The sequence below is a fragment of the Acinonyx jubatus genome, chromosome B1 (genome assembly GCF_027475565.1).
Source record: "Acinonyx jubatus isolate Ajub_Pintada_27869175 chromosome B1, VMU_Ajub_asm_v1.0, whole genome shotgun sequence".
NCBI lineage: Eukaryota > Metazoa > Chordata > Mammalia > Carnivora > Felidae > Acinonyx > Acinonyx jubatus.
In genome coordinates this window covers 59577259-59587947 of record NC_069382.1, presented here as the reverse complement: position 1 = coordinate 59587947, position 10689 = coordinate 59577259, and the positions used below count along the sequence as shown (strand labels likewise).

Sequence of the window (10689 nt, the reverse complement as noted above, 5' to 3'; positions counted from 1 at the left end):
TTAAGTCACTTATATTGATTTTGTGTTTCATTTAACTATTTTCATGTGTTATCATTTTTTACTGATTTCAATAATATAAAATTAGGTTTGTAAAAATTTTAGAACACATTTGTTTGGTTTGTTGACTGAGGCTACACTACAAAAAGACAGTGTAGGACTCAAATGTTATTTAAAAAAAGTTTTAATGTTTATTTATTTTTGAGAGAGAGAGAGAGAGAGGGAGTAAGTGGGGGAGGGGCAGACAGTGAGGGAGACACAGAATCTGAAGCAGGCTCCAGGCTCTGAGCTGTCAGCACAGAGCCCAAAGCAGGGCTCAAACTCATGAACTGCAAGATCATGACCTGAGCTGAAGTCGGATGCTTAACTTGACTGAGCCACCCAGGCACCTCTTAAAATTCCTTTTATGGAAGCCAAGGTAACTTCATGGTTCCCCTGGGAATCGAACCCAGGGTCTTCTGTGTGTAAGGCAGATGTGCTAACCACTACACCATGGAAACTAAAGACTAAAATGTTCTTTTATGTTGGCACATTTTATAGTGGAGGAGAAATTATAAATGCTACAACACTTAGAATTGGGAAGTAGGAAACCTATGTTAACCAAAATGATGTATGTGACTCTATTCTGTATATTTCTGTGATACTTATATTTACAGATGCTTTGGGACTTTCTTTGTGTGTCTTCCTATAAATTTTAGATTGTACTTTTAGATCTGTTCAGTGTGGCAATTATTTCTTCCATTTAAGAATAATAAGTAATTCTTATTAGACACAAGTCATTTGAACAATCAAAATGTCTTGCACATTTAACATAAGAAATTACTATGGTAACTCATAAATAATTTTATTGCTTTTTTTGAGAATAATAAACTGATTCAGAAGGTGATTTCTGATTGAAGTTTCAAACATACTATTTTTACTTGGTCTGGTAGGTTTCATTATTTTGGTCGGTATATATTTGTGATTGCTTTTCTCTTTACAAAACATAGATGTTTTGTAAAGAAAAAATGAATTCTTCTGCAATTATGTCAGAATAAATTAATTTGCTAGAATATAGATATCCCCTTTCTATTGACAAACAACTCATTACTTTTTATTTAAATGTATTTGGTATACAACTTTATGTGTAATTTTAAAGTTATACATGTATTGATTGATTTCAGTATGATTGTCGTTTCAGCATTAGCTAATACTGCTGTTGTGTTGCATAATTATCATTTCTTCTCTTGTTCAGAACAATTCAGATCTAGTTACTTAGCAAGTTTAAGTTTTATAGTACAATCTTATTGTCTGTAATTACTGTGCTGTGTACGAGGTCTCTAGGACTTATTTATATACCATTTGCAAGTATGTAATCTTAAACATCTCTCCTGTTCTTCCAAACTTCAGTCTCTGGAAACCACCATTTCACTAGATATCACATATGGGAGATACAATAATCTTTTTCTTCTTTTCCTGTGATACTTGTCTCAATGTAGTCAAGTTCCTTCCATGTTGCAAATGGCAGGTCTTTTTTTTCCTCTTGGGTGGTTAGTATTCTATTGTATATCTATTTACCCCCATTTCTTTACCCATTCATCTATTCATGGACACTTAGAAAACAACTTGTGTCTTCCATGCCTTAGCTATTGTTGCATATATGCCCATACGTGGCATTGATGGATAGAATGGTTGTTCTATTTTTTAATTTTTTTAGAAACATCCATGCTATTCTCCATAGCGGCTAAACAAGTTTACAATCCCACCAACAGTGCATGATGGTTCCCTTTTCTCCACATCCTCACCAGCACTTGTTACCTCTTGTCTTCATGATGATAGCTATTCTTACAGGTGAGAGGAGATATACCATCATGGTTTTGATTTGCATTTCCCTGATGATGAGTGATGTTGAGCAACTTTTCATATGCCTGTTGGCTATTTGAATGTCTTCTTTGGAAAATGCTTTTTAGTTCTTTTGCCTATTTTTAATTGTATTTCATTGTTGATGAGTCGCAGGAGTTCCTTATAGATATTGGGTATTAACCCCTTATCACATTTATGGTTTGCAAGTATTCTCTCCCTTTATGTAAGTTGTCTTTACATTTTGTTGATGATTTCCCTTGATGTGCAGAAGCTTTGAAGTTAGATGTAGTGCCACTTGTTGATTTTGTTGTTGTTGTTCCTTGTTCTTTGATGATATCTAAAAATACCATCTCCTAAACCAATGTCAAGTAACTTCTTCCCTATGTTTTGTTCTAGGAGTTTTAGTTTTTGGGCTTTATGTTTAAATCTTTGATCATTTTGAGCTAATTATTTTTGTGAGCGGTGTAAGAAAGGAGTCTAATTGCTTTGTTGTTGTTGTTGTTTGCATGCAGTTATCCATTTTTCCCAGCAACATTTATTGAAGAGACCATACTTTCTCACTAGATGTTCCTCGTTCCTTTTTAAATGTTAGTTGACTGTGTATGATGGAGTTCACATCTGTAAAATTTATGTTTCTGAGAGTTGCAATCACTGTACTCTTTTTATACCGTTGCACCATTTATATCAGTAAACTTTTTTTGAATTCTAGAAACTATATTAAGTTCATACACTTCCCAATGAATCAGTATATATTTTTTATTTTTTTCTATTTGACAGTCTCCTGTTTATGAAAACTTTTTTTCCATATGGTGCAAACTCAGTCATAAGTAATGTGTCCTTATGTTGTAAAGATGTAAAGATGGCACCATGCTCTTCCTCAAGGAGTTTTGGAATAAACCATGTTATAAATGATTTAGGGTGAAGTTTTTCTTTCAGTAAAATTTTGAAGTTCCCATTTTTTCCTGCTTTGTCCCAGAAAATTTCACCTGGCAAATTTCAATGATGCAGTATATGATCCTTATCAATATTGTAAATAATTTCCATTCTGGGATGTTGTAAATATCTACCTGTATAGTTCAATGACAAATTGTCTTTTATTAGGTTGATATTGTAGAACTGTTACTGGACAAATCATGAACAGAATTTTTCATGTATAGTTTAAAGATACAGATTATACAGATGGACAGATATTACTGCCAATTATTAGGGAAAAAAACCCTTTCAATTCCATTGTCTCACTTGTTTTCAAGTTGTTTATGTTGTTTTCATATTTCCATATGTATTTTTAGATGATGACAATGTTTGACTTTGTAGGTGATTATAAGCATGTAAGTTATAATTAGTACATGAGCTTAGTATCTGTCTTATTTGCTTAACTTTTAAAGTAGTTCAGACTAATTGAGGTGCTTAAGATCTGTTATGTAGAGTGTTATGTACTTTGTTGAGTTTTTAAATTTAGGTTATATTTTCTAAGCCATAAAAAAATATGGGGACGCTTGGGTGGCTCAGTCGGTTGAGCGTCCAATTTCGGCTCAGGTCATGATCTCATGGCTTCACATAAACTCTCTCTGCCCCTCCCCCATTCACACTCTGTCTCTGTCTCTCTCAAAAATAAACAAACATTAAAACAAAATTAAAAAAAAATATGAAAAGCCAGACTATTCCTCAACAAAAACAGCAAAAACAACAATAATACTATTCAGCAGATTTGTTTATCATATAAAACCTTAGAAAAATTTTAAAACTGTAATTCTTTTAGAATCAATAGCATTTTGAAACTTATTATTTTAAACATATAACTTAAAAATATATATTTACCCTACAAATACTATTTACTTACTCCTGCGGGTGAGAGTGGGGAAGAGTATGGGCAGGAGGGAGCCATAATTTTCACTATTATTGCCAATAACTCTATTAAGTTGAGTGGAAATCAGTCTCTCATTACCTACTCCACACTGGATGTGATAAAGCAAAAACTAGGGGTGCCTGGGTGACTCAGTCAGTTAAGCATCTGACTTCAGCTCAGGTCATGATCTCACGGTTTCTGAGTTCGAGCCCCACGTTGGGCTCTGTGCTGACAGCTCAGAGCCTGGAGCCTACTTCGGATTCTGCATCTCCTTCTCTCTCTGCCCCTCCCCCACTTGTGCTCTGTCTCTCTCTCTCAAAAATAAATAAATATAAAAAAAATTTAAAGAAAAAAAACAAATAAAGCAAAAAAAATGAATTATTCCATTAACCCAACTGTATGTTACACTTTGAAATATTATATGAAATTGTACCAAGAAAAACAAGAACCACATGCATGAATCATAAGAATAAGTAAAAACAAACAAACTATGGTACACAGTAAAGAAAATCTAAGAATGAGAGTTACAAATAAAAAAAGGGGGTTTTACTATTTATTTATTTATTTATTTATTTATATTTTTTAAGTAGGCTCTATGCCGGGCATGGAGGGCTTGGATTCACAACCCTGAGATCAAGACCTGAGGTGAGATCAAGAGTCAAGAGTTGGGAACATAGGGCACCTGGGTGGCTCAGTCAGTTAATCATCTGACTTTGGCTCAGGTCATGAACTCATCGTTTGTGAGTTCGAGCCCTGTATCTGTGCTATTAGCACAGAGCCTGGAGCCTGCTCTGGATTCTGTGTCTTCCTCTCTCTGGCCCTTCCCTGCTCATTCTCTGTCTTTTTTTCCCTCAAAAATAAACATTAAAAACAAATTTAAAAAAATAAAAAAAGAGTTGGGTGCTTAACTGACTGAGCCACCCAGACACCCCTACAATTTTACTTAAAATATACTTTTAAATTTTTCCCACACGATAGGGCCTTTGCTTGTTGATGAAATATACTAGTTCACTTAATAGAGTTAAAATTTCCTACCTATATTAAAGGCAGTCTCTTGGATGTGAAAACATGAGATACTCAGAGGAGTTAGAAGCAAAATGAAACAAATTTAAACAATTTTTTAAAAAGTTGATTCTGAGACGTTGCTTGTCTTACCACTAATAGTTCTTCTTCTTGTTTTGTTCTCTTTTAATTTAGAGAGAGAGAGCAAGAGGGGAGGAGAAGAACAGAAGGAGAAAGAGATTATGAAGCAGACTCCATGCTCAGTGTGGAGCCTGACACGGAGCTTGATCCCATGACCCTGATATTATGACCTCAGCTGAAATTAAGAGTCGGGAACTCAATCAACTGAACCACCCAGGTGCCCTGCCACAAATATTTCTAAGACTTGTTTCCATCTATTGAAACTGGATTTTAGAAATCTGACCTGACATATATATATATATATACATATATATACACACACATATATATACACACACACACACATACACACACACACAGACACATGTATATATATGTGTGTGTGTAGATATCTACACACACACACACACACACACACACACACACACACTAGGACAAAAAAGTTAAACATTGCATATGCCTCAGCAGGGGCCTAAAGGATGAGTTAGATCTCTCAAAGCTAAGTAATAAGGGGACATTTATTAGCAACATTTCATGCAGAAGCAGAGCATAAGGTTTCATAATTCAGTAGCATCAAGCCTCATTGCATCAGCAGATTATGTAAGATGTACAATCACTCTCATTCAACAAAGGAATATCAATGCATTGATTTTACTCTCTTCTTTATAAAATGAATTTCTGACAAAAACATTTGAATGAACATTGGGGAAAATGAATTTGAATTCAGATGGGTGAAAAGTTTAGAAGAAAACCCCTTAGCAACTTTAAATTAGTTCTGTTCTCCAGGCTCAGACAAGGACTGGCTAGGGCACTGAGACATTTCGCCAGGGAGATCACTGGCAAGGGCTCTGCATGAGCTGCGGCAAACAGGAGAGGGTCTGTGAGTTGGCTGTTCTGATTCTCCAAAAGGGAAAGCAGGTACCTTATGTAAACTGCATGTCTATGACCTTGACATCAATTCTCAAAATGATTTTAAATCCAATTATTAAGTGGATGATTTGTGAGCACCTAGGAGAGGAAGGCCTAATCATTAAGACCTAGCATGGTCAGACTAAGTGCAATTCATGTCAACTAACCTCATTTCTTTTTAGGGCAGGTTACCAGAATAGCAGATCAGAGAAAACAGATAGAGCATAGCAATAGAATGCAAATACCTGAGGGCAAAGACTTTGACAGATCTGATGGCCTGGGGGGCTCACAGTTTCAAGGTTACCGTGTCCTTTTGAGAATTAGGCAGGGATTTGGCTCAGGAGCTTTGAGTTAACTCCTGGATAGAATTGTCTGATGACAGACCTGAGCTCCAGAGGCTCCCCTTTCTAATAAAGCCACCTCCCTGGGTAGCTACAGTGTTGCCATTGTTACAAAGAGGGAGGCGTAAATTGTCTTCCAAGGTCCCTATAAATATGGGGGCAACAGGAGTTTTCTACTGGAATGTTGCTTACAGTGTAAGCCCTCCAAGGTTTAGACTAATCTATACGATAATGAGTGCTCTGGAATTATGTACATACTGTGACTTGACTACTTGTTAGTTTTCTTTCAAAAAATCCTAATGTATACTCACCCCCATTGCCAGGGCTCTGTGACCATAATTCTTTTGTAGAGACCGCCATTTCTGAGCGTTTAGATAAAATCCATTCGTTAAGTCCTGATGTGTAAGTCTTAGGTATGTTGTTTTTGTTTCTTTTAGTACTGTTCCTTTCTCTCACCTACTAGATGCCTGGATCTTCAACACTTTTTTTTCTTTTCTGATTCTGTAATTATCTTGTCACTTTGGTTGATTAGGAGACTATAATTTCGGTATTTAATTCTTAGACTTGTTATATCAAAATTTGGTCTTACATTCAGTTGAAACTAATCTTACCTCTTTCCAAGAGATGGTTACTAATGTGTCTACTGCTGTTTAAAGTAGAGGAAAGTGGGTGTGGTCAGACTTCAGAGTCCTGGCTTCTTGTCTGTTTTCTAGGCATAAGTGCCTTTGTGTTTCAAGGTAGAGATACCAGATGAGAGATGCCTCCTTACGCGATGACAAGTAGTGCAAGGTCTTCCTCTGGTTCAGTCAGTGTCTGTGTACTGTTGGTGGCCCTGATTATACTGTAGTCTCTGAGTTGGTGTGCTTGTGTTCCTTGGATATGTGAGAAATTTTGTTTTTGTTCTTTCTAGCCCCAAACCTCCTCTTCCTAAAGAGTTATCCCATGTGTCCCTTTGTCCTCCTCAGCTATATATACCCCATCCCTTCTCCAAAATGGGCATAATAATCACTTGGCTTTGTAGTTGCCTGTATAGATATGTTACTTCAGACCACCACCATTCAATGGGCTAGGAGAGAGACACAAAAATGAAAAACCCTCTTTGCATATCACCCGAGGCAAGGAAAAACAAGGATAAAGTGGGTTTTTTTTTAAAAGAGGATTAGTATGAACCACTAAAGATATCCCACCTGCCTTCAGAGATCTCTAGACTAGAAGGCTTTTTGAGACTGTTTTGATTTGTGCCCCAAAGTTCAGAGATCTTTTGTTAAGTAAGCATCCCTCTCCTCTTCACTAACACAATCCACCATTCTCTTAGGCTCTCAGAATACTCACCTATGAACCCATTACATTGAATTCTTATGGTGCCTTTTGGGTAGATCTATAAGTTCTGCATATCAGCAACATCTAGCAGGAGAATGAGATACCACTTTCATCCTCTAAAGGAATGATTTTTCTTAGACTCCCTCACTCAGTTGACTTGAAGGGGAAACTATTTATTGCATCCTCCTTGAAGAAGGAAGAGAATAACTTCTCACAATGTTGCACATTTCATCCACAAGGCTGACAACCATCCCACTTCTCTATCCTCTCTATTGCCTGGAACACGGTGGAACATTGGTAGATTGGTGAGTTCTAGCATCTACAGGACATTGACTAGCTCCAGATGGTAGCAGTGAATCTCTGAAGTTTAAGTACCTTGTCTTTAGACCCAAGTCCTAGGAAAGATATAAAATTCCTATCATATCCTATTATATAAAGATATAGACTATTGTCAAAAAATATCACTCTGGCTTCAGAATGAAAAATTGTATGTAAGGGAGCAAGACTTGAGTCTACCTTGCAATAGTTTGTATTTTTATCAATTACTTGAGTGAAGGCAGAGATAACATTAAACCTTATAAATATTAGAAATAGCATATCAAAGGAACAGATGAGTTTCTGCCAGCCTGGAAAAAGGTAAATGGATCACATTTAACTACATGCACAATTATTAACTCAAAATATAGGCAGCTATTGGATTTGTCCCTCAAAATAATGAATAAATCAATTTGGTGAGATTATGTCTTAATGACATTAATGAAAAAGATATACTTTTATGCCTCTAGTGATTTCCTTCATCAGACTTCTCCTTCAGTTCCTACCACAGAGTTTCTAGGTGGTTAATATACCAGACTGGGTTCCTTACAGAAGGACATTGACTTGCAATCCTACTTCTTGGCATATTGTCCATCACATAGTTGTTGAAAAGTTGTCAAAGTGGCAAAATTTATTGAAAGCAGAATGGAATAAATGGGGTGCTATAGCTCCCGAGTATAATTTATCTTAAGCTGCACAAATAAAAAAAAGGAAGCAGTATCTAGAACACTGAACTCGGTAGTTAGTTATTTTATATTTCATAGCAAAGCATTTTTGTCTTATTCTAGGCTCACCTTCTAAAGGGGTATTCACAGGTGGACTGAGGTTAAGAAGAAGGGACTGAGATAATGAAACTCAGAAGTATATGAAAAATGGATAAAATAAAAGGTGGAGGCAGAGATTAAATGATTGCTTGACAGGAATGTTGTGGGAAAGATTCAAGCATGGCTGGGTGGTTATGATAGATGACCTTAAAGTCCCTTCTTTTCTGACATGGACATTGATAGGTGGTAATTCAACATGACTTTACACACAAAACGATAATAATCTTTAATATTAATTGTGCACTTATGTGTCAGACACTATCCTAAATAGCTATAGCATTAACTCTAATTTTTAGAACAACCCTGTGAGGTCAGTGTTACTAATTTCATCACCATTTCATGGATGTAGTAACTAAGGCATAGAATGTTTAGGTAAATTGTCCCAAGTCACACAGCTAGGAATTGGCAAAGCCAGGATTCAAATCAACTGGCCAAACATTAGATCATTAATGTTATTTATTTGGAAGGAAGCTATAATATAGAAACCTCTCTCCCTACTTCTCTTTCTCTCTCATCAACTGGTTGTGCCTCTCCTCAATTCTTACCAATAAAATAGATGTAGAATTCTCCCAAAAAGCTCAAGGCACAGTTGATTTAACTCTTATTTCCCATTGTTGGTTTCTCTGGCATCCAGCATTGCAGATTAAATTTACCAAGTTGCTGGGAATTTGTGCTGTTTGATAGAACATCCATATTTTATAAAGGGTTTGGAGAATGCCAATTCTGTATTTGAAGTGAAATTATGGGCAGAAGAGAGACAGGGAAAAAATGAATTCAACACTGGAAGAAAAGAATGAAAGTTCTTAGGGTCAAAGCCATCCTAATTAAGGTAACAGAATAATAAAGAACTATTTTATAAAAATCGATTTCCTTTCTGAAACACTGGAGGAGGTGTTAACATTAAAAATTCTTTAAAATTAATCTATTCCAGGGACGCCTGGGTGGTTTAGTCGGTTAAGAGTACGATTTCAGCGCAGGTTATGATCTTGCGGTTTGTGAGTTCCAGCCCCTCCCATGCTCATGCTCTGTCTCTGTCTCTCAATAATAAATAAACGTTAAAAAATAAAATTAATCAATTTCAAAGGAAGGATATTGTTAATTGAAACCAATTGCCAAACATTGTTTTTATTAGTGCTTCAAGCAGAAAGTTGTGATTTTTAAAAATATCATGTACCAGCTATTAGTATCAGTACAGGTATTCTGCGTATTCTATGGATATTATTACATAACTGAGCAGATGAATGATAGGCTGACTGAGTCAGGAAAAGAAGGTCATGGTATAGGAAATAATTGTGATTCGTATTCTACTGAAAATCTTTTAATGAAGTTTACAAATAATTTCCTGAAATGCCTTTATTAAGATAAATAATAGGATGAATCAAGTTAGCTCGGGTTTATTTTCCTATGTAGAGGTGGTTTTCTGACTGCATTTATGAAAAAAAAAAGCTGACTATCGGAAGAATAACCTATAGATGTATTTCATGAGGGCAATTCTATATGGAAGATTCAGAACTATATTAAAACCATGAAAGAAAATTATGGTTCACATAGCAGCCAGTACAGGATACAGAGGTGCTTACACTAGACACAGCCCCTTGGGCACATTGGAAATTGACAAATGCCATCTTTTGATTTGGATGAGACCTGAGTCTTTCCTCAACATCAGAGTTTGGCAGGCAAGTTGAAAATGTTTGATCAAGTGATGTATGAAAAACAACCCTTTGTATAAATGCGAAAATTTTAGACATCAAAGTTTAATATATGAAAGTACAGGTTATTTGAAAGTCAAGTGTTTGAAAGTCAGGAACATTTCCCTTAAGGTATCATTGTAATTTTAAATATAGTAAGAGGTTTTGCTTTTAAAATGTATTTCTTTTGAGTTTAATGTGTTAAAATATCTTTGAGTCATATTTATTCCTGAAAGGTACCATTCAAATCCTTTATTTCACACTTTTATATCCAGTTATCTAATATTCTTGAGTTTATAATTTTAAGTCATTTCCATTAGCCTTTGACTGTTTATCATCCCTTGCTTTACTTTCTCCCACAAGTTGATCATTCTCCAGACCAGAACTATGCAACAAATAGATGGAAGAACGAGCATGTTGAAATGGTTAAAAGTAATCACTATTCTTAACCTTATGTAACCAGT

The 10689-nt window shown here is 35.6% G+C and overlaps 1 non-coding gene across 1 annotated transcript; it reads right to left on the bottom strand.

The window, feature by feature from the left end:
- Window positions 1-424: 424 nt before the first annotated feature.
- Window positions 425-497, bottom strand: TRNAV-UAC (transfer RNA valine (anticodon UAC)). Its single transcript has one exon. It is a non-coding gene; the product is annotated as a tRNA-Val (tRNA).
- Window positions 498-10689: the final 10192 nt, after the last annotated feature.